A 22600-nucleotide genomic window follows, 5' to 3' on the forward strand; every position below is an offset into this window, starting at 1 on the left:
CAGAACAGGACCGCAGGCCATCCAGTCACAAGCACACACGCTGCAGTTCTGCCCCCACGTGCTGCAGTTTCTCCTCTTCACATGAAAACAGGGCCTGTGTGTCACAGCACTGCACAAGTGCTGTGCGAGGCCTTCCACTGCAGCCAGAGTGCAGAAACACAGGACCTGTGTGTGTCCCACAGCCCTGCTGCTGCTGCTGGGCGCCCAGCATCTGTGTACAGCAGTGCAATCTAATGGGTAAGGCTGCTGAATATGCATTAACTGAGAATCCGAAGTGGGACGTTTACTGCAGACACTTGAGCCGGATAGGGAAGCAGTTTAAGCTGGTGCCACAAGAAAACTGAGTTACTGATGAAGTCTTGCAAACAGGGCCAGCCTAGCAAACAGTTTTGTATGAATAATGCATTCAAAAGAAAAAAAAAAAAAAAAGAAAAAAAAAAAAGAAAGCTTCGAATAGTTTTTGTAAACAAGAAAGGAGGTAGAGAACCATCAACTAAGTGATCTCACATTCCTCGATTTGCTTTATCAATCTCAGTACTCAAAGAAAAAAGCTTAAGAGCAGTCCAGGCGCTCTAGTGAATCAACAAAACCACACAAAGGACCGTACCACTCCTCACAGCCTCCAGGCTGTACATTAGCTTTTAGCAACGGTATCTATCACATGAATAATGCAGCACGTCTTCCAGAGCATCTGTACTCCAATCAATCCACAGTAGCAAATAAAAACCTTTCAGCACGCCTTTCTATCAGGCAGCGGGACCTTTTTACAGCTGCTCAGAGGCATATCCTTGGAAAAACAACCCTATCTTCGACCAAAGCTGGAAGCTTTTTTAAATTGGCCAGCTGGGAACCAGCTTTTTAAATCAGCCATCCAGCGATGGGCCTCGATTTTATCAATTGCCTTTCTCTGTCTTTTGTTCCATAAGGATCCACACCCACCGTTCCCGGGCTCAGATTAAGGGAGCTCAGACTAAGGTTTCAGTCGGCTTTCAGAAATAGACACGTGTCTCTTCCCAAAAGCAGCTCAGAGGCTGCAGCCGGCCCTTCCCAAGAGACACAGGCTGGCCTCCCCAGACACACAGCATACACACCACATCCCTCTCCTGCACTATAAAACAGCCTCATAATGAAGCATGGGCAAAGAGCATTCACCAACCCAAGCATCAGTCAGATGTTCCAATCTGTATTTTCAGAAGCAGAACAGGTGATGAAAAGAGCCACTTTGTCCATGTCCACCACCAGTGCTGGTTTGAGTATTGCTGCTCTGCAGAGCCACAAAGGTCCCTTCTCCTGGGAAGCCCACCAGGAGTTGTGGGAACTGCTTCTGTCACTGCAGGCAGAGCACATCATGCAGGCCACTGGCTACCTGAGGAAGGGCATGCCACCAGTGCACATGGACCAGGACCCACAGAAGTGGTGGGGAACAAAATCACAGCAGCAAGCAAGATCTCAAAGAACAACATATTCTAGCGATGTTGTCTGTTATCAGAAAACCCAGCTCTAAAAAACACTCCAATGTATTTGCAGCTCTCCAGCATGGCACAGGTACTTAAATATGGTGCCCTGGTAAGCTGGCCGTGGAAAACAAACATCTCTAGAATAAGCATTGCACAAGTAGAGAGGACATGAAGTAGGAAGGTGAAGGAGTCACTCAAAACTGAAATAATGGGTTGATTTCCTCATCCACAAAACGGGAATTTCTCTGAGAGTGCACAGCAGCTCCTCTTGCCCCTTTATTTTTGGTGCACAGTGGCCAGGGCAGGACTTGAGGTCTCATGGGAATCCTTGCAGGAGTCATGTCAGCCCTTCCCCCATGCTGGCAGTAGTGCCACGTGGACATAGCCTCAAGGAGATGTGAGACAGTGGCTCTGCCACTGACACAGGCATCTTCTGCTCAGACCTTAAGCAAAAGGGTATTTCAGTACTTTTGCATCCCCCAGTTATTGGCTTAGGCCAGGGAAGGCAAACATTGCATAGAGACTCACCCTGTACTGAATAGAAAGACTCCAGAAACCCACTGCAGCCATGCACCCCACAAACATCATCACCAGCTGGTACCACATTTTTTGTCTCAGAGCATCCTTCTAATGATGGAACACAAGGCTGCCCAGCTAGGGCCAAATTCATGCCAAGGTCCCAAGCTTGGCAAAATGCACATCATGCAATTTTTTTTACTTTAGAAGATACACCAGGTGTTGTGACCCTCAAAATAGCTTTAAGCACATATGTCCACAGGCAGGCAAGGGCTGCCAGGAGTGAGTGAAACAAGACCACTCTTCACAAGACAAGGCTGAGACAGCAAAACTCCCATGGCCTTCTTTGATGAGTTTTCCAGCTACACTTGTGTTCAGACACAGGTTTAAAGCACAGTGCACTCCCCAAGGCAGGCAGCAACACCACATGGCATCCAGCATAATGACGCCCTCCTGGTGACACCTGTCCATGCTACTGCCACGTTCCCACTGCCCGGTACTTCCCTTCTGTGCTCTTCTGCAATGCTGGCAAACCAGGGAGATGGACAAGGGAGTACATGCTCCTTATAAAAATAGCTCAGCCAGGTTATTTTTAACTCAGCACAGTCAGCTCATATGATGGTGAGGAGCAGCGAAGAGAGCAAAGAGAAAAACCAGCAGAGACCACAGTCTCAGGCAGCTCTGAAGAGGCTCAAGGTCTCCTGTCACCTGATCTGATGAGGAATACAAGACTATATTTTGGGTAGAACCCCCTAGAACACTTTGAAGTGCACATCATGAAGTACTGGCTGACTTGTCACCTGTTCTTTATTTTATTGCTGTGATCACTTCCAGTCTTGATGCCAAATGTGTACTTGAGCTTCCCTGGGACACATGAGAGAAGCAAAGAGAAATTACAATGCTAAATCACAGAACCACATGAAAACATCAGGCCAGAAGGCACTCCTGGAGATCCTGAGTCAGTCCTGTCCTCAGCCCACAGCAAAGTTTACTACAAAGGGAGGTCAGGTTCCTTAGACTGTCCAGCCGAGTTTGAAAGACTGATGAGAATGGAGATCCCATTGGCCTCCTTGGAAAATGTGCCTATTTGGAGTCTTGTGGAGAAGCTCAGGCTGCAGGTGCCCTGCAGAGTTACCCAGATGTCTCTGGTCAAACTTGCTGCCCACCAGGACCCCCACAGCCTTCACAAGAGCTGCTTCTTTCACTGCAGGGAGAGGCTGCACATCAGGGGCAGAAACTGACTTTTATCTTTATTAAATTTCATAGGGGGCTGGTTTTACCTTCATTATAGGCATAAGGCAGTCTGGAGCCTCCAGCCTGCTTAGAAAGCCCAGGAGCTGGGAAGTGCCCGTGGAGGGTCCGCTGCCACACACTGGACTTCCCTGCAGTGGCCTGACCAGCATCATTCTGCCCACAAGCAACCAAAGTGGTTCACCCTGGAGCAAGGGAGCCTGAGGCACCATCATTCTCACTCCACTGCCAAGAGCACCTGGAGCTCTGCTTCTTGAAGGTTCACACCGCTCGCTCATGAATCACCCCCAGTCACAGGAGAAGTTTCTTTATTAATATTTCTCAGCCAATGTCAGCTATAAATCAAACTGAAGTGCACAGACCACCCTTCGCTGCGTGTGAACACACCTGTGCTCAGTCAGTGCAAAGTCAATTTGTACATCCCAGGAGGCACAGGAGAATACTCCAGGAATTATTCCACTCTCAGTGGTAACACCTTTTTTGGCAGTTCAACCTGTCCTTTCACCACTCCCTTTTCTGCCTCATGTGGTGCCATACTCTGCAAGTTCTGACAGAAAGAAACATGGTGACTTGAGGACATAAGTGCCTTCAGTCAACATGGCCTTTACAAGATACCATACCCAAAACAACCCCAACCTCAGCTCAGTTTCATTAGGCTTATCAGAGCTCTCAGGAAGGGCAGGAGGCAGTATTACTGAAGCAAAGGATGGGGCAATGCCAGCCTCTTTGGAGGGTAAGACCCGCCTTCCTCTGATTCACCTCTAGCCTTTCAAGATAGCCTGTGTACAGAAAGATAAAGCTAACTTGCCTGCATTCTCCAGAGACAATACCCTCTTTCACTTTGCTGGTTACCTGGGCAGCAAAGAAAATATTATTGCTTATCAACTTCCTTGTGAGCACTAATGTGCTTCTGAATCCAACAAGAGGGCAAATTCCACCTTAGAGACCTTTTATACGCTGGCAAGATCCTGCTTCATTAGAAAAGGAAAGCAAATAAAACAATCTTGGTTCAAAGAACAATAAAAACTGGAAGCCTCTTTGCCCCCCCACCTGCAGAAACTCAGCTTAACAAGTAAGTTATGAACTTTCAGGGACGTTGCCACATTTCTTGTCAGAAAGGGAACCTTGAAAAACTCGTCATCAGGCATTCTCCAAAGCTCAGCAGTTTCTCCTGAAACCAGAACACCAGGCTTTCACTCTCCTGTTTCTCAAAAAGAAGTTCCCTGCTATCCAAGGCCAAGCTGGCTTCTGCGTTTCAGAAACCAAAGTTCAGCTCTCCATCAAAATGATGCAGCTGGGTCTCAGTAACCTGCTATGTTCTTTGGGAAGACAAGGACACCTGGTCCACCTGTCTTTATTGTGAGGCCTGCAGACATCTGGCAGAGAGAGTGTCTTTTCTAAAGGCTACTGTACAGAAGGCTTTCCTTTCAGCAAAGGTTCACAGGTTCAAGATTGTTCACCTCCAGAGAGTCCCAATATCTTGGTTACTTCCCCACAGGATTCCAAGTGGAATCCACAGGGATAGCCAGATTTCCTCTCATACCTCTTCTGCCTACCTGAGCAGTTGTGGCAGCCACCAGAACACAGATACATGAGAAAACCTGAATGCCCAGCAGGATGGTGAGACAATGGAAATGCGCCCAGTGCAGATGTTTCTCCTGAGTTCTGTTGAGGTTTGGAGGTTACACACTTCACTTGAATGCCTCAATATACAGCCCTTACATCTAATGTGATATGTCACTGCACTCCCCCATGGCTGGAGCTGTGTACACAGGCTTGAATGTGATGAGGTCCTGGCCACTGACACCAAGTCTGTATCTCATCTCTGAAGCTGCCTGGCAAATGAAAACTGCTGAAGAGCTGGGGGGGCACTGACTAGGCTCCTATTTGTCTGGGAAGGAAAGCACAGCCTTGCAAGGGCACAGTGTGGGAGACCCCACCTCTCTGGTCTCCAGTTAAGCCTCACAGTCAACCTATCCATCGCTCTAAGTCAGGACAGATTTGGAGCCTTCGAAATCCCTAAGGATGATGGCCTCCACCTGCCTGGTCCCACTGCCCTGCTGGGGATGAAGTTTTCTCTAAGGTCTGAGCTACTTCCCTCCAGCTGCAGCTTGCTTTCTTGGTCTGCTTATTACACTGTCAGTGCCAAGGAGGGTCTGGCTCTCTAACTGCCCTCCCAGAAGTTGTATCTTTCTGTTAGCAAATGGGTTTGGCAGCAAAGGACACACATACCTACTACCATAGACCAGAGAAAAACCAGCTGAGAGTTTCTCAGACGTGAGCCAGAATTAGAGGGAAATGGTCCCTGTCCTTCTGAGGGCAATGACAGCAGGACTTTGTTCCTTGAAAGGCAGCAGGCAGTATCAGAGGTACTCTCTGAAACCCATAGCTGCAGAATTCATTCACCTGCCTTACAGCATCATCTCATACAAAAAAATAGTGAGGGGCCCACACAGAAGAGAAGTGTGGGAAACTCTCCCACACCCATGCACTGCCTGTGGAATTATAATTCAAGTTGAGGCGTTTCTCTTTGAGTGGTTAATTAAATCAGAATTGACATCTGTCTGTTCTCCAGAAAACTTCTAACACACTCTCTTTAACAGCAGGTGCCACTTTTACATGAAGCCAGGAAGAGAATGGCAAAGGCAGGTGTGACAGGTACAACAGCCAATGCTTTCTTCCACCACATCATAGAATCATAGAATATGCTGAGTTGGAAGGGACCCATCCAGATTATTGAAATACAACTCCTGTCCCTGCACAGGATATTCCCAGGAGTTACTCCATGTGAGAGCATTGTCCAAACACTTCTTGACAGAGTTCTTGAACTCTGTCAGGCTTGGTGCTGTGTTAGAACCCAGGGCATGGGGATTATTTTCCTGCCTGTCCTGACAAGTCCTGATTCCCAGGAAAATACTGCTTTTAACCTTCTTCAATGGAGAGGGCTTCCAAGACTTTGGGATTAATTGGAATCTGCAAGTATGTGAAATAGATAATAGTATAGTTTATCACAGGGTGAAAAATTTAGGTTTTTGAGTTTTTAGTAGACAGAAGGAGGTAAACAGAAGAACAAATGGAGGATTTTGGATTTTGACTGATTCCTTCTTCTTCATCTACTCCATTTTCTGCTGTGTTGGGGAGAGCCACAATACAGATGTTGCGTGGCAGACATATAATTAGTTATTGGTAGATAAGTAGAAATAAAGTATGTTTTAAGGGTTAATTGGATAAAACAGCTTTAAAAGACCTTGAAACTGTACATCTTGTGACCTTTTTTGCTGTCTTCTCCATGTGTGCTGAGTCTGGTGTAGATGGCGTGCAGAACTTCTGATAAGATAAAGATAAACAGCAACCTGAAGACCAAAAAAGTCTCGTTCATCTCTTACTCCTGGCATAGAACTTTTTATTAGGAGTCTCCCACACAGGGGGCCCCAAGGGGTCTTACACAGTGCTGTAATCACTTCCCTGGGGAGCCTTCCAGTTCCCACCACCCTCAGGGTGAAGAACCTTTTCCTGATATCCAGCCTAAACATTCCCTAAATCAGTTTCAGGTCTTTTCCTCAAGTCCTGTCACTGGCCACAAGAGTGTAGATATCAGTGTCTGTCCCTCCTCTTCCCCTCACAAAGAAGGTGTAAGTGCAGTGAGGTCTCCCCTCAGTCTCCTCTAGGCTGAACAGACCAAGTGACCTCAGCTGCTCCTCATATGGCCTCACCCTCAGGCCCTTCACCATCTTCGCTGGCCTCCTCTGGACACTCTCTAACAGCTCAATGTCTTTTATCACCCAGAACTGCCCCCAGCACTGGAGGTGAGGGTGTCCCAGAGCAGAGCAGAGCAGGACAATCCCCTCCCTTGCCTGGCTGTGATGCTGTGCCTGATGCACCCCAGCACACGGGTGGCTCTCCTGGCTGCCAGGCACTGCTGGCTCATGTTCAGCTTGACATGAACCAGGACCCCCAGCTCCCATTCCATGGAGCTGCGCTCCAGTCTCTTGCTCCCCAGTCTATACACACATCCAGTGCTGCCCCAAGTGCACAATCCAGCACTTCCCCTTGTTGAACTTCATACTGTTGGTGGTTGCCCAGCACTCTATTTTATCAGAGTTTCTCCACAGGGCCTCTCGGTCCTCAAGGGAGTCAACAGTTCCTGCAATTTAGTGTCATTGGCAAACTTGCTTAGTATCCCTTTCAGTCCTGCACCCAAGTTGTTAATGAAGATGTTAAAGGGCCAAGGATGGAGCCCTGTGGAAGCTCACTAGGGACAGTTCTCCAGTTTGATGTCACCCACTGTGAGTATGGTACCCTATACATCATAAATTTTAAAATTCATCATTTAGAGCATCAGTAGCAGGTTGAGTTTTGCTTTTTGGTTTTTAGTCTGGCTTTGATTGATGTTTACTAAGTGGGAAGACTACCCATGCTTTCCCTGCCAGGGAAAAGAGATTCTGTGCCAATTCATTCACCTGCTGGGCTTGGCAAATATACAGTTTCTGGAAATCACTGCCATCACTCTGAAACTATTCCATCAATGCAAGTTCAAAAGTATTGTTTGGTTCAGACTTAGAGCATGGGTTTGGAGCCAATCTCTTTATTGCTGCCATTCATTGCACTCCAGTTTGCATTGCAAAGCCATCTTGGAACATGCAGACAGGATTCCCTCCAGCTGAAATTAAAACCATTCCAGGATCAGGACACAGTATTCTCCATCTGCTGTGGAGCCAGCAAACTGAGTCAAACTAAAACATCCAGAATACCTGTGGATATAAAAAGTCCTGGTATCACCTCTTTCACTCTCCAGATCTGCTTTTCTTGAACTATAGATGTTACAGTTAGCATATAGGTGAGTCACTGCACACAGACATCCCTCTCTGTTTGACATTCAGCCTTACCTGTCTTCATATAGACTATTTTCTTTACCTGCTCTCCTCCAAGTACTGCACTCTTATATTTCTTTTAGGTGCTCCTCAATCTCTGATGATTTGATTCAGCACCACTGCTCTCCTCCAGTCTCATTCTTCACACCTCTCCATCTTCACACCTCCCAGCAATGGAGATCAGCCTCTCCTCCCACACTATAGTAGTTTAATCACTGTATATTTCATTCCTGCCAGCCCCTTCATGTATCTCCACCAGGATGAGTTTTGATCATCTTCCAGCTTTGTCCCAATGCACCAGCCTTCACTGCAACCCTTCCAGCCAGGAGCACCTCTGGAAGTGCCTCCACGTCCCAGCAGACCTCCCTGCTACAGGCTCTCTCTCCTTCTACCACTGCTGCTTTCTATGCCAGCCTATTTCCCCAACATAGCTGAAATCCATGCTGACAAACTGATCTTTTCTGTGCCTTTGAGTCAGCTCTGGGCATCTGTGCCTCACTGACTTTTTGAGCCAAAGGCTTATCTGTCTGTTTAGCCAGCCCTAATGGATTTTCCGCCTGCAGATTCATCTAATGGCTTTTCTTGAGCCACATCCCCAACATCCTGTGTCAATGCGTTCCACTGTTTATCTGTATCCTGTAGTTCCTGGGCAATGATAAAGAGAGGAACAATCACTCCCTATCTGAACTCTCCATCCCATCATACTACCATATGTGAAAAGCTGTATGTGATATCCCTTTTCAGACATACCTTTTCCAAGCTAAACAGTTATCCTCCTCTGCATTCCCTTTTGCATTACCAGGTCCTCAGTGAGCTGCAGGAAGCTAGTTTGGCACAAGGCATCGAAGACCAAGTTGCATTATAGATGTATCAAGACCGTTTTGGGGTTTTCTTTAAATCAGTGCAGTACGGAAGAGAAAAAAAAATTAATGAAAATCCCAAAAGGTAGCACAATCCTTAAAATCTGGCTGTGAATTAAAGGAGAATTCTGAATTCCTGACATAATGCAGGCCAGTCAGCTTGGGATGCTCTTTCCATGCCTTAGGCAGCAAAAACAAAGGCTGTCTGTGTAAGAAGAGTGAGAAATAAAGCACTGGGTAGGACACACAGAGCTTCACCACAGCTATCTGCATATGCAGTTTTCTGTGGATATTTTATATGTGTTCATGAAATTACATCAGTATCTAGGGCTTTCCAGTACCAGACAGTCTTCAGGCTCCAGGAAACTTCTGAAGACTGGTCAGAGCCAGTGGAGAGTCAGCACTGTGCTCCTAGTTTAGCCTGGGATGACAGCAAGTGGGATGAGTCCCACAGAGGGCTCCCTGAGCAGGCTCAGGGACTGCAGGTGAGTGCTACCTGCCCTGCATGGCACTGTCATGCCAGGGAACTCCAGGGGCAGGAAGGACAGCAGGTAATCCCACAGGTAGATATGAAAGTTTTAAGAGGGTTAGTTTGGAAAAAGCTCAAAACAAAAAACTGGATTTCCTGAGGAAGTCTTGCTTTTCTGCAGGAGCTGAAGACACTTGCAGATTTCCAGACTGATGGACTAAAACCACTGTGTGGTCATCTGCCTGTACTGGTAGTGGCCAGTGGCACCAGTGGAAGCAGAGCCCCACAACAACGCAAGGTGTGTGAAACATTTCTACTGCCATTAATCTTCCAAACTCACACAACTGAGCTTGACTGCAAGACAGGCAGAAATAAGAATACAAATGCTGCTAATTTTTTTATATATGTAAGGTAAGCTGCCATGAAGTCATAGAGAAGTTCATGTTGCAAGTCATGTCAGGGAAGGAAGTACAGGTAAGACATTGTAAAACTCTTCAGAAATATACAAAACCATACATAAAATAATGACTAGTTTCTCAAAATTGAGAGAAAGAGGAGGTAGAGAAATTGTCACTTCAGTTCCCTCTTTACACATTAAATGCATTTTCTCTATCAGGCTTAAGAAGCCCTACTCTAGTAACAGCCCACAGGCAAATGAACACCAAATCAAAGGTCTCAAAACAAAGAGATTCCCCGGGTTAAGAGTAGGATATCTTTAGTGAAATAGGATCTTTTAAACCTCAAGGATGACCAAAATATACTTAGGGATATCCTTTGATATTTTTTCTTAATTCAGCGCATCAACCTATAAAGCAGATATGTGTGCTGCAGAGAAAGTTAGTTAACCACTCATCTGAGTTCAACATGCATCATGAACATTAGGAAAGAAACATGGAACACAAGGACCAAGACAGACTTTTTAGGTGGATTTTAGCTGTGGGTTTCCTTGCTTTTACTTAGGGAAACTTCTAATATCATCATCAGGTTTTTGCTTCTAGTACCATGACCAAATCACAGGCAAATTTGGGCTGGGAGGGACCTTGGATGGTCCACAGCACAGACTTCCAGTCAAAATAGGGTTAGCCTTTAAGTCAAGCCAGGCTTTTCACAGCCCCATTCATGTGAATTCTGAAAATCTCCAGAGGTGGGGGTACTAAAGTTAAGAAAACCATCCTGCTAAGCCCCTGTCTGGAAAATTGTGAACTCAGTCAGTCATTACACGCCAGTCACAAAAGCAGATACTGGTCCTACACAGTGCTCTGCCTCCATGAGGATGAGTCACCTACCCCACCCTGTCCAGACCACAAGTCAACACAGCCAGTGATGTGTCCTTCTCCACTTACAGTCAATGTTCAAACTGGCTCAGAGGACTCCTGCCTTCAAACTGTCCTCCCTCCAACAAGCATAAAACATTACTCAGGAGAGAAAGTCAGCTGTTGTGTTAGGGAACAAGAATACCAGCTTGGGACCCTAAGGGCAAAGCCATCAGAACATGCTGAGAACTTGGAGAGGAGACATGTATGGTCTCCTCTGTGAGATGAGATGCTCTAGTGGTGACTAGCTGGAGAGCAGAAATTCCTGCAGGAGGGCAGGTAGCTGCTGTTTGGTTAATGGCAGACTGAGAGATGTCACCTACTTCCAGAGAACACTGCTATCTGCACTGAGTGACATTATTTAGGTGATCATCCTGTTCAAGTTTCTAGCTATGCATCATCCTGGGAAGCTCTTCCCACGATTCCTCCTCTTTGCTGCTAAAAACACAACTGCCTTATTATTTTGCCAAGTAATAACTTCTGCTTTCAGCTACTGGCTTTCATTGTGGTTTGTCAGCCCAATTGAAGAATCCATTATCTATAAAGACAGAAGCCATTTTTGATCTTTTCAATTCCACAGAAACCAAGAGTTCACCAAAATACAACCTAGAGACCAAAAGTGACAAAAGCATCAACTTTCCACTTGAGCTTTTACCTATAAAATCTCATAGAAGGGTTGGGTTTTTCTGCTCCAAGACTTGTGTTGCCTATGAGGATGCATCACACCCAGAACTACTGCACAAGAAGATTAATGTATGACAGAAGCATGAGCTTCAAATAGATGCAAGAGGCTGTAAAGTCAAACCCTTCAATCCCTATTAACCCGTTAAATACCATGATTTTTAAAACTGTGAGACACTGAATTCCAATTGATTTCCATGGAACATGTCAGATGCCAGGCTATCATTAGCAAAATCAATCTTTTCAATTAAGACTCGAGCATCAGTTGCTGACATAAAGACCTTTTGCAAATTCAAAGGGAAACAGCCATGACCACAGGCAGGAGGGGTCAGAAGACAGACTCTGATCCTCCCTGACTGCAAGGAAAAGAGCCTCTCATGTAAAGAAACTGAACATTACAAGAGCAGGAACTTGGAGCAATCCTATTCTGATTTTGTTTTTGTTCCTCTACGTGTGCATTTTGGTATTCAAATTAAATTAGAGAAAATGGCAGAGAAAAATAATGTGAACTAATTACATTTAAGTAGATGTTAGCAAGACAATCTTTGACTACTTCTCCTTGTCTCTTGCAATTAAAGAGCTGTCTGGATTCTCTGTGCCTATTACCCTGCAATTTTGTTGCCAGCACAGGCTCCTTTTACAGAGCAGATAGACTAGAAGAAACCAAGGGTGACAAGGAAGATTGGTCCTTCCTGGCATCATTCACGTTACAGGTGGTGTTCCTAAAAACATCAGTGTTAGGCTTCCTAGAAACGAGCACTGCAACTCTGCCAGCAATTTAGGCAAAATGGTAGCTATGCTTTTCTAAGGCAATATGGTTTACATTTTTCAAGATTTGTGTATTCTTGCTTAGGGAAAACACTGTGAAACACTGGTTTAAATAACTGGTTTGAAATAACCTAAATGTAACCATGTGAAAGGTGGCTGAGAGCTGAACAGCACTGGCAGAGTCAAATTTGCTGCAGCCCAGAAAGCAAAACTGCACAGATAGATACCCGACAGGGTAGCTGTGGTGCTACAGGACTCAGCACAGATCAGTGGTGTGACACTGGGGGCCATTCAGGGGCAGCCCTTCAGGGGTCCTTTGGCAGGACCTACATGCTAACACTCCATGGCCAAACAAGATCCAGGTGAGGCTGGAATAGGACAGACAGTACAGGGAGAGATCTGCTGCTCCCCGACCTGTGCTTGCACGTGTTCTTGTTCACCTGCTGTATCAGTTCATGTCCCAGCCCACAGAGTGAGCCGCGTCTGAGAAAAAAGCACTTGCCCACCAAGAACTTCTCATGCACCCTACCACTGATTCTCAGAAAACCAGGGAGGGCATCCAGAGATTTCAAAGTCTCCCAAGGAGGAATTCAGCCCTTTTAACATATGCTCTGGAAAGCAAGTTTAAATCATGGTATTTGTAGAGCAATGACTGATTAATTTTGGCTCTTGGGAGTAAACCCAGTATTTGCCTTGGCCCCTCCCCGCACTTTTTTTTCTGACTGTCCCTAGTCAACTTTATGTGAAAGATCTTCAAGTCATGAGGATCATATTTCCTGTATTAATGCAACCCTGACATGGACAGCCTTGCCCAGTCACCTTTTTCTGGGAGGAGCTCTCCCCCAAGCATTGCCTCCTCTCCTGTTTAAGCACAACTCCCAGAACCACAGGAGGAAGAACAAGATGGAGTTTGGCCTCTGTTGCTTTCCTGGTTGCTATCTTATCAGCTTTCATGAACTTTGTCTTAATCTCAGCTATAAAAATACCACAGCTGCTAGGATTTTCTTCTGCTCTGTCTTCCTTGTCATTCTCCTAGGTGACTTTGTCCCACAGAGGGAGAGAGGCAGTGCAGAGTCATCAGTTGCAACCTCCTCTTTGCAGGTAGGTCCATGTTGCTTGGCACAGAGATAAAGAGCAGGCTATTCACCAGACTGGAAGGAAACTCTTCAACAAACCAGAGCGCTGAAGGATACTCAGAAGAAAGAGGGAGAGAGGCACCAAACTTTGGGCACTGGAAAATCTGAAACTATGTGAAGCAGAGCAGGGAACAGGTCAACAAGGGAAGAGAGAACAGGGCTTGGAGCTGCACACTATTGTTGGTCCTACTCTTGACAGCAGCATGTCTCCAAGCTTTAGAAAGGATTTGCTTGGCTGAGGGTCAGAAAGTCCTATTTGTGAATTTCAAAGTGCTTTAGAAATAGTAAGCATCAGCATTACACTAATAGAGCCCTGCAGGGTGTATTTTCAAAATGGGGAATTGCTGGCTAGCCTGTAATACCACAGAGGGGAAATCCCTGGAAATACTAGGCCAGTCTAGCTTCTACTTACAAGCCAATATAACCCTGTGAGTATCAAAATCTCTCAGCCAATACAGTCTCCTGGATGATGTAAAGGTCTTTCCTGTTTCTCCTGAGGAGAGGCAGGAGGCACGTCAGCATAATTGCAGTGCGCTGCAGGCTGCTTGCCTCAGTCAGCTCCGCAGCCAGAGCAGCTTTACAGCATGCATGTACGGGAAGCCATGGAATGACTACATGGGAAACACCTCACCACACCACCACTCCAGGGCCTTCTTGCCACGGGAGCAAGAGACCAGACCGTCTGTACTCCTGCTGTGCATCAAGAGGTGGCCAGACAGCTCTTTGAAAGCACAGCTGCTGTCCAGCCTCACCAGGGATGCCCTTGGCTCCAAGCAACAATTTAGTAGCAACCACCAGCAACGACCCAGACAGCCCACTGGCCAGCTGTAAGATCACTGGCGTTTATAACTGGGAGTCAGGAACATTCAGATAAGGTGCTGGCATTTTGTGGGGCTCTTTTGTTGAAGCAAACACTTCAAACAAACTTTTCCTATGAGAGTGGAGAACAGGGTGTGGCTGTTAAGGACCAGCTGAGTCCCCTTGAACCAGTCAAGAGTGGATGGTGGGGAAATGATCAGGCACAGTTTCCCTCCACACTGTTTCCTCACTGAGTCTCTGTCATACCCTGTCACAACCCATTCCCCAGTAGTTTTCCCATCAAAATCCCTGCCTGGGGAAATCAGGACCTAACAAGGTAGCATGAAGACTTCATGCTATGCAGCCACTGTGGATCAACGAATACAAAAAAGTCAGAGGCAGCAAACTGACCACAAATTATGAGGAGTCTGCAAGGTCATGCATAAAATACAGCTTAGCCTGCCCCAAGGCAATCGTCTGTCACTCAAAGAATCACCTTTTTTTTTCTGGGATATGCCAAAGCTTTCAGTTCTCTCCCTAAGCCTCTGTAACAGTGAGTGCTTGGGCACCTGACACAGCACAGGGATCTGCTCTGTATTCAGCTATTTATCCCCAAAACCCAGCTCACACCACATTTAGGCATCTGCCAGTCCAGGCAGCCCACAGGCAAGAGAGAACTTCCCCTTGCAGAAGCACCATAAACCTGTTCCAGAGACAGCAACCTGCCCAGTACCAACACACCTAGAAAGAGACTCACAGACTTAGGCAACTGAAAATCCACTCATTATCCAGCTACTAACAAATGTAGCGGATACAGAAACGTGAAACTATTATCCATTACTTGCATTTGCAGAGCGGGAAATTTCCTCAGAGGGGACAAACCAGCATACTTGAAAGACAGGCAGTAATTACCCATGCAGAAAAGGAGAATGAGAAATATACATCTGGAGATACCCTGACCTGCCACCAGGAAATCCACCTGCTGCACAGACACAGCCAGCAGCAGATGGATGAACGGGGTGGAGGTGACCAGTGCTGCTGGTCAGGCAGGGGACTGTGGTCTCCCTCACCCATGGACTTGCAAAAACAGGCACACTCAAGCTCAGGTGCTTTGCCTCAGAGGAAGAGGGGCCAGGAGGAACTTAGGGCAGAGTTGGGGTGCAGGCAGCAGAATTGTGTGGCTCTTTGTCCAGTACCTGGGTCTCACATTTCCTGTCTAAGGCAGCTCTACTGAGATAAGGGGCAGTGATTTTTTGCTACAGACAGATTGTATGAATTTGAAACACAGCTCATTGAAGCTATAACAATAGATGTCATAATGCTAATTCACCAAATAACAGCAGCACAGATGAAAACACATCTTTTTTTTCTGTCTCTAAGAAGCAACCATCTCTCCCCTATTCTGCCTCCCAATGCCCTAGAGTTTCCTGAAATGCTCACAACCAAAACATGAACTCCCTCGTGTCTCCATCAGTCACTCCCTATCTCTGATCAAATCAGGAGAGATCAGAGCTCTCCAAAGAGGGCACAGCCAGAGGAAGAACAAAGGGAACAGCAGGGCTACACAGGCTGCTCCTTTGTTAACCCACTGGGGAGCCTGCACTGGAGAAGCTTAAAGGCAACCATCAGTCAACCTTCTCCCAAATGTTCCCTGAATCCTCAGCAGAAATCACTTCCCTTGAGCACCCAAGGGGCCAAAAGAGGTTAAGCCTGTCCAGGTAAATACCCTTCACGAGGGATGGAGCACAGCGTCTTCTTAGAAAGTATAAATAAAAAGGTCTGGGGCTGGGGCAGGGTGGAATGGAACAGACAGGATGCTCCAGAGCATGACAAGGAGGGCACCACTCCCTGCAAAGTGAACAATGTGTTCCGACACTGCACATAGCTGCCTCATCGGGCCATAGGTCTGCAAAGTGCTGTCTGTTACACATCCCTTTGCAACAGCCTGTCTTGGCCTTTGACAAAGCTGCAGCATCAAAGCCAGACCCACGGAGAAGCAGTCTTCAAAGCTGTGCTGCCTGAAAATAAGACTCCTTCAAGGTGCCGGTTCCCCCTTCAGGGGGAAGTGGGACCAGGGGATCCCGGTGCCAGAGAGTCATTGATGTGGCTGTCGTCACGCTCAGTGCAAGATGCGACCTACCCTGACATCAAGTACCCGAATTCCCCACAACTCGCAGGAAAGAGGCCAAATTTAACTCATCGCACACACAGCCATAGGTGAGGCTTCTGTATAAATAATAAGCGAAGTTATACAGATGCCAAACCGTGGCACCGGCGGCAGGGCTGGCAGCAGGCGCAGCCTTCCGACCAGGCACCAGGATGGCCCGGGTCGGCAAGAAGCCCTGTTGCTCCGCGCACCGCTGCCTGCAGACCCCCGGTCGGAGGGCTCCCGCCGCGGGCCGGCTGCCAGTCCGCCACACCCCGCGCAGAGCCGACATATCCCTGCAGAATAGCCCTGGCGCTACCGCCGAGCGAGAGAACCTTACCCGCCGAGGGCGCGACCAGCACCGGCTGCCCCGGCCGGCGGGAACGCCCCGCTCCGCCGCAGCACGGGGGATGCCCGAGGCCCGCGGCGCCGGGCGGACAGGGCATCCCCCGGCCGTGGGTGCTCCCGCGGCTGCAGGCGGCTGCCCCAGCTCCTCACAAAGCGGGGTGGGGCCGGAGGGAGCTGCGGCACCCCCGGCGCAAGGCGGGCAGAGCGGGCGTCCCCTCCCGCTCCCCGACACGGCCGGGCTCCGCAGGCCCCGGGCTGCGGCAGGTGCCCGAGCCGGCCTTGCCCGCGCCTGCCCCGGCCCCACGCCCCGCACCACCACCCGCGCTCTCGTACCTTGGCGCTGGCCGCGGGGGTCTGGACGTGCGCACGGGAGCCGCGCCGCGCCAGCCCGGCCCGGCCCGCCCGGTCCCCGCCCCGGCCCGCCCCCGCGCCGCGCCCAGCAGCCGGGAGGTGCCGGCGGGCTCCGGGGGCTGCCGCTGGCCCCGTGGAGCTCCCAAGAGCCTGCCCGGGGCGATCAGGTCCGCGGCCGTCCCCGGCCCCTGGGCGCAGCCTCCAGCGGCCAGCGAGGGTTTGTCCTGGTGCCGGAGCGGGGAGAGCCCCTCCGCAACCACAGGAAGGTGCTCCGGTGCATCTCCGCTACCCTGGGCTTGGGAGCCATCCCACCCGATCCGATGTGTGCCATTCGCCGTCACTATCGCCGCTACAGGTGGGTCCCCGACTCTATGTCCAGAGGCACATGGTGAAAGGTGGCTGCGTGATTCTCCTTATGAGATCGACCTGACAGCATCAGGACGTTGCCGTCACTTGCAGTGAGTGCCGCAGGCCTTGCATTAGCTCAGAGAGCTTGAGTTCTCTGTGCCCACCAGGTATCGCACATCCTGAACACTGCACGCACCCCTGCAACAGTTTTAATGTGCCAGCCTTAGCTGGTAGCGTCTGGCTGTCTCAGCAGTCCCTGGCAGATGGAGAGAGACTGGCCCAAAGCTGCAGGCCCTTTACTGATAGCATATGGCTTTAGAAAGCTTCTCATAGAGCTCACACTCATACTTTGGGGTCAGCTGGTACCTTGGTAGCACTGCAAAACTCCTCAGTGCCCTGAATGAGGAACTTGGTAAGTAGACAGCAGCACCCAAGATCAAATAGCAGAGGTTTCTTTGGCCAGGTCACCACCTCAACTAACACTGCTCTGGTCCTGTCTGATTAATCAGAGTCTGAGACAGATAGCTCATCTACATTCCTTAGTCCCATCACTCACTGGGTTAGCAGAGGCAGCTCTGGGCTGAGCTAGCAGCTGTGACAAGACTGTGAGACTCAGTGTCCTTCACAAGTGAGATGTTGCAGATCAGTGTAAGTGAGCTAACAGAAAAGCATACATGCCCAAATGATAGTTACCAATTATTGACTCCTCAAGGCAAAGTACTATTTATCAAGAAGCTGTATATCAACCTTAGCAAATGTAGACAAAGACAGAAGTGGCAGAGGCCTCGTGAACCCTTCCAAAAAAATGTCTCAAACACTCTCAACCGAAGCAACAACAGGCAACATAGCAGGATTGAAATCACTGGAACAGTAAGAACTGCTGTCCTTAGTTGAAAGATAATTCCATCAAGGGGAGATCACAACCACCAACCCAGCAACCAGTTCCTCACTCCAGACCCCAACTCTAGTAAAAGAGGAGACTGCATGTATGATATCATCATTAGCACATCTGTCAGCACACCTCAAGTCCTTCTGGAGAAGAAAAATAATGCCTGTGAAAGGACCAGATCCACTGAATGTTTCAAGGGTGTTGAGCAGAATTTCAGAACCAACCAGCAATCACCAAGAGTGATCTTCATCCTTTGCTACCAGGTGCCAGCCCAGGACATCCCAGGAGATTGAGGTGCTTCAGCAGATCCACCGCCAGACAACTGTGGAGAAGCAATATCCATGGATAGAGCACAGGAAGGAATTCCTGTGGACACAAATTGTGGCTGCTAGTGCAACAGCTGTCCTGGGCCTGCCATGCCTACAGGAATTGAGATGACTTCTGGTAGCTCTCAGGATCCTCGCAGTGTGTGCACACATGTTCCCCATGGAGAAGTACAAGACAGGTCATGTACTGATGCACAGATGATTTCCAGTGCTTCCTTTAACACATGTTGTGCTCCAACCCTGAGTAAGCTGTAGAAGATTGCATGCAGGACTGACAGAGAGACAAAGACATCTTTGTTTAGGGTCCTTGGGGAGAAAGATTTCTTTCACCTACAGCTCTGTCCACTGCAGGCATCTGGCTGTGCTATTCATGTGCAAGTGCCATTCCTGAGAGCTGTTTTAGGTGCTGACGAAGTGAATAGTTTTGCTCCCCAGTCCCCTTTGCAGTCTTAAACTTGGTGGCTGGGCCTGGGGTGTCCTTGGTGATTGGGGTGAATCTCTGATGTGTTCCCTGAGGTGTCTCAACAGGTCATCCAGCAGCAAGAGCCTGGCTGAGCAACTGCTGCTGACAGCCTGTGTCCACAGAAGTGGCTTTTGGGAAAGAGCTCTCCCACACAACACTTCTGCTGTGCAAAGGGCCTCCAGCAGCCAACATGTTTGTGCTTTCTGTTGAGATCCAGCAGCAGAAGTTGGAGCAGCATGTTCTGTAACTCTCTGCCATCCCATACCATTACGTACCAGAAATCAGGCCAAGAGGCAGGCTGGTATCCCACCCATCTCTTTCTGACCCATGCAAAATAGTGAGAAGTGGAAAGCTACCACTCCAGCAGAGTTGGTTATGAAGGGGAGCCTGACAGCAGTGCAACAGAACAACACTCCTGTTAGCCATGTGCACTATCTCAACCTGTGGCAAGCCACTGGAAGAGCAGAGCTGGCACCTGTTGCGGCTGGTTTGCATTGCAGGAGCTACACAGCATGGCCACATTCATGGTGTCTGTGCAGCAATGATGAAGCAGTTTATCCAGCTGGGCACAGCTCCCTGGGAGCAAAGTCCTGACTGGCATGGAGCATTTACACAGGTGGATGAGAAAGAGACAGAAGGGAACTAGCTTTCTGCACAGTGATATGCCTTGCAACTCTAGGAAAGACATGACCAGTTTGCAGATATGATATCCTCAGGTATATTTAATTCAAGGCTAAATCATACCAGCACACAGCCCAGTACATCTGCACTGAAGGGGAGACACTGCAGCAAACACTGAACTCTGCTTTACCCCTGCCTGCAGAGGACAAGGGGCCTGACATGGCTCTGGATGGAGACACATGGAAGAAGCTGCTAATTAGTTATGACCAATTAGGTTCATCTTTAACAAAAACTTCACTGGTTCCTATTTTTCCTACTGCAATTATTTCCAGCCCCATGCAGCTCACTAAAACTAACTGTGCCACAGGTATGTGGGCAGGTGGCATGGAGGGCACAACACCTACCAGCCTTGGGACTGATTTAAAGCACCATTGCAATGGTAGTGCCAAAACTGGAAGCCTTTTCAGAGTTTGTGGCATTGGCATTTCCCATCAAATGCAATAGCTTTTATGATGTTGAAAAATGTTATTGGAAGATGCAGAAAAAACTGTCAATTGGTTTTAATTTTGTTTTGGAACTTTTCATCCCTGCAAAATGCTGCCCATAGACAATACTTTTCTACCAACAAAATTACTCTGTAAAAGAAAAATATGTAGGTATTATTTTCAGCATGGAATTGTGATGTTGGGCTGACTACTATTTTTTTTCCCAAATGATAAGGACAGTAGAACAGAAAAACATTTTACTCTTATCAAATAAAGGAACAATATAGTCTTGGAGGAGTAGACAAAAAAACTCATGCAAAACACAAACAGTATGCCAGCTTAGCTTTGCAAGGCTGACAAAGCAGAAGTTATGCAAAGCAATGATATTGCACTTACTCAAAATGAGAGTTGAGGAACAGGCATCTAAAAAGGACACTGAACATTAAAGACAAACCCCAAAGAGCCATATTGGGACTTCCAATGAAGTGTGCAACTATGTAAAAAAAAGTAATACACATACATCATGTAATCAGGGATAGCCAATGAGTATGCCATCAGTGTGTATGATTAAAAACTCTCAGTTTTGAGCATTTACCAATGTTCAGGGCACTCAGTTTGAGGAAGGATTCTGTGAGTGACCAGCACACTGCAATAAAGAATGCTGCTTTCTAATACTCAAACCTGTGTTAGAAAGTTTTTATCTGGACAATTTTGGTATTACAAGGGGGCTCGAAATTTAATTCTGCTTACCCTGGATATTGCTCCAAGTCTTCAAGCTTCGAACAGCTTGACACCAGAATGTGCCAGAGGTTCTTTGTCATAAAAAATAAGCTCAAAACCAGAGCAGATACTGATCCAATAGCTGGAGTCTCAAAGGCAGACTTTGCACTTTGCAGGAAGCTGTCATTTAATAACAAGGAGAAATAAGGACTTCATCTCAAAGGTATAGCGGACCATGTGACCAAAGCAAACATCTAGCTGCAGTAGAGTACGGTACCTTTCACCCCAAACGTGTCATGGTTACAATACCTTCTCTTCCACTGACTAACCCAGTGCACTGTTTTCCCCTCTGGAGAGCTCCTGAACAGAAAGCACACAGATAATCTCATGATTTAGCATCTCTGGGCAGGCCCCAGCTTCTCACTGAACTTAGGAAAGGGGTTAAATTATCTCACCTGGCATTATATTATATCAGCTCCAGCACTGTGGCTCGGTCATTGGAAAGTGTTTGTCTTCTTGCACTTGGCATGTCCCCAGACAAACTAGAGCTAATGTTTTGTAAAGGAGCTCTTAGCACTGGGGGATGGCTGGGGAATCCTCAGCATTTTCTCAGACCGCAGGTGAGCTCTTAAATGGGAAGAGAGCAAGCCCAAGGCCTTGCATCTGGCAGGAGGTTGCCCAGCCTGCAAACTGGAACAGAAACTCAGCACTGTGGTATAGCTCCTGCTACAGCGTGGTGTAGACATCCACCCACGGAAAATGCCTTGCCCCTTAGCTCTCACCTTCACCCTGGACAAGAAGCTCAAGCTTAGACTAAACATTAACAAAAAACAACCTCCCCACTAGTGCCTCTTACCACTCTGGCAGCATGCCAGAATAGAGCTTAGCCACAGCATATGAAGGTGCAGATCCTGCCAGCCAGGCCAAAAAGAAGAGGTAAAAAAGGGAAGCTTCACAGCATCTTCTTGTTGGCAGCTCAGAGACTTATTGAGCCAGCACTGGCTTTATGTGTTTGGCACCACTCCACCAATTTATCTTCTCAAACCCTATGAACTTTTGGTGGCCACAAGATCCTGCAACAAAGTAAATTTACAAGTTAATGGCACATCATAGGGAGGAGGGTGGGTGTGGAAATCAAAACTGTCCTTTTTAGGGTTGGAGCTGTTATCTTAAGATTGAGGTTAATGCAGAGATAGAAAGCTTAATTTCACAAGTAATGTTATGCATACAGTAAAGCTCAGCAAAGACTGTTCTGAGTAGAAAGACTCCTCTTTTACCACAGGCACCAGCAGAGGCAGAAGGAGCTGCTGGGCTGCATAACCAGGTCAAACTGTTTCCCAGCCACAACAGCTGTCAGTGGCAGCACAAATAATTCTTGAGCACTTCATGCAGAGGTAACCAAGAGGTTCAAAACACCCATGGCACTGACTGATAGTCACCACAGATCTTGCAGGGGCCTGAGGAATTTTTGTCTGGCCCAATTGCAATTTTGTGACCTAAGTTCAGCGCTTTTCAGTACCACTGAAGTTTATGAAGCAGAAGGAAAGTAGATGAGAGCCCATGAGGACATGTGAGCTTGGCTCCAAGGTGGAGGTCTTTATAGGCCTTGCAGGTATTCCTGCATTCACCACAGTTTAATAAAGAATGACTACAAGTGATTGGTTATCAATATGACCAGAGAAGATGGTCCTCAGCCAATACATGTGGATCAAAACAAGTGCTGAGGAAGACACAAAATAAAAGAAACTTATAACAACCCTCACATGTCCTTCCCTTCTGATTT

The 22600-nt window shown here is 47.7% G+C and overlaps 1 protein-coding gene across 1 annotated transcript in view; it reads right to left on the reverse strand.

Moving 5' to 3' along the window:
- The window catches only part of CORO2A (coronin 2A), a 55561-nt gene extending 38559 nt beyond the window's left edge, over nucleotides 1-17002 (reverse strand). The window contains exon 1 of the mRNA XM_059492121.1: nucleotides 16948-17002. The gene's annotated coding sequence lies outside the window, so the exon portion shown is untranslated. The remainder of the gene's footprint in view (nucleotides 1-16947) is intronic.
- Nucleotides 17003-22600: the final 5598 nt, after the last annotated feature.

Source organism: Ammospiza nelsoni, chromosome Z, assembly GCF_027579445.1.
Source record: "Ammospiza nelsoni isolate bAmmNel1 chromosome Z, bAmmNel1.pri, whole genome shotgun sequence".
Taxonomy (NCBI): domain Eukaryota; kingdom Metazoa; phylum Chordata; class Aves; order Passeriformes; family Passerellidae; genus Ammospiza; species Ammospiza nelsoni.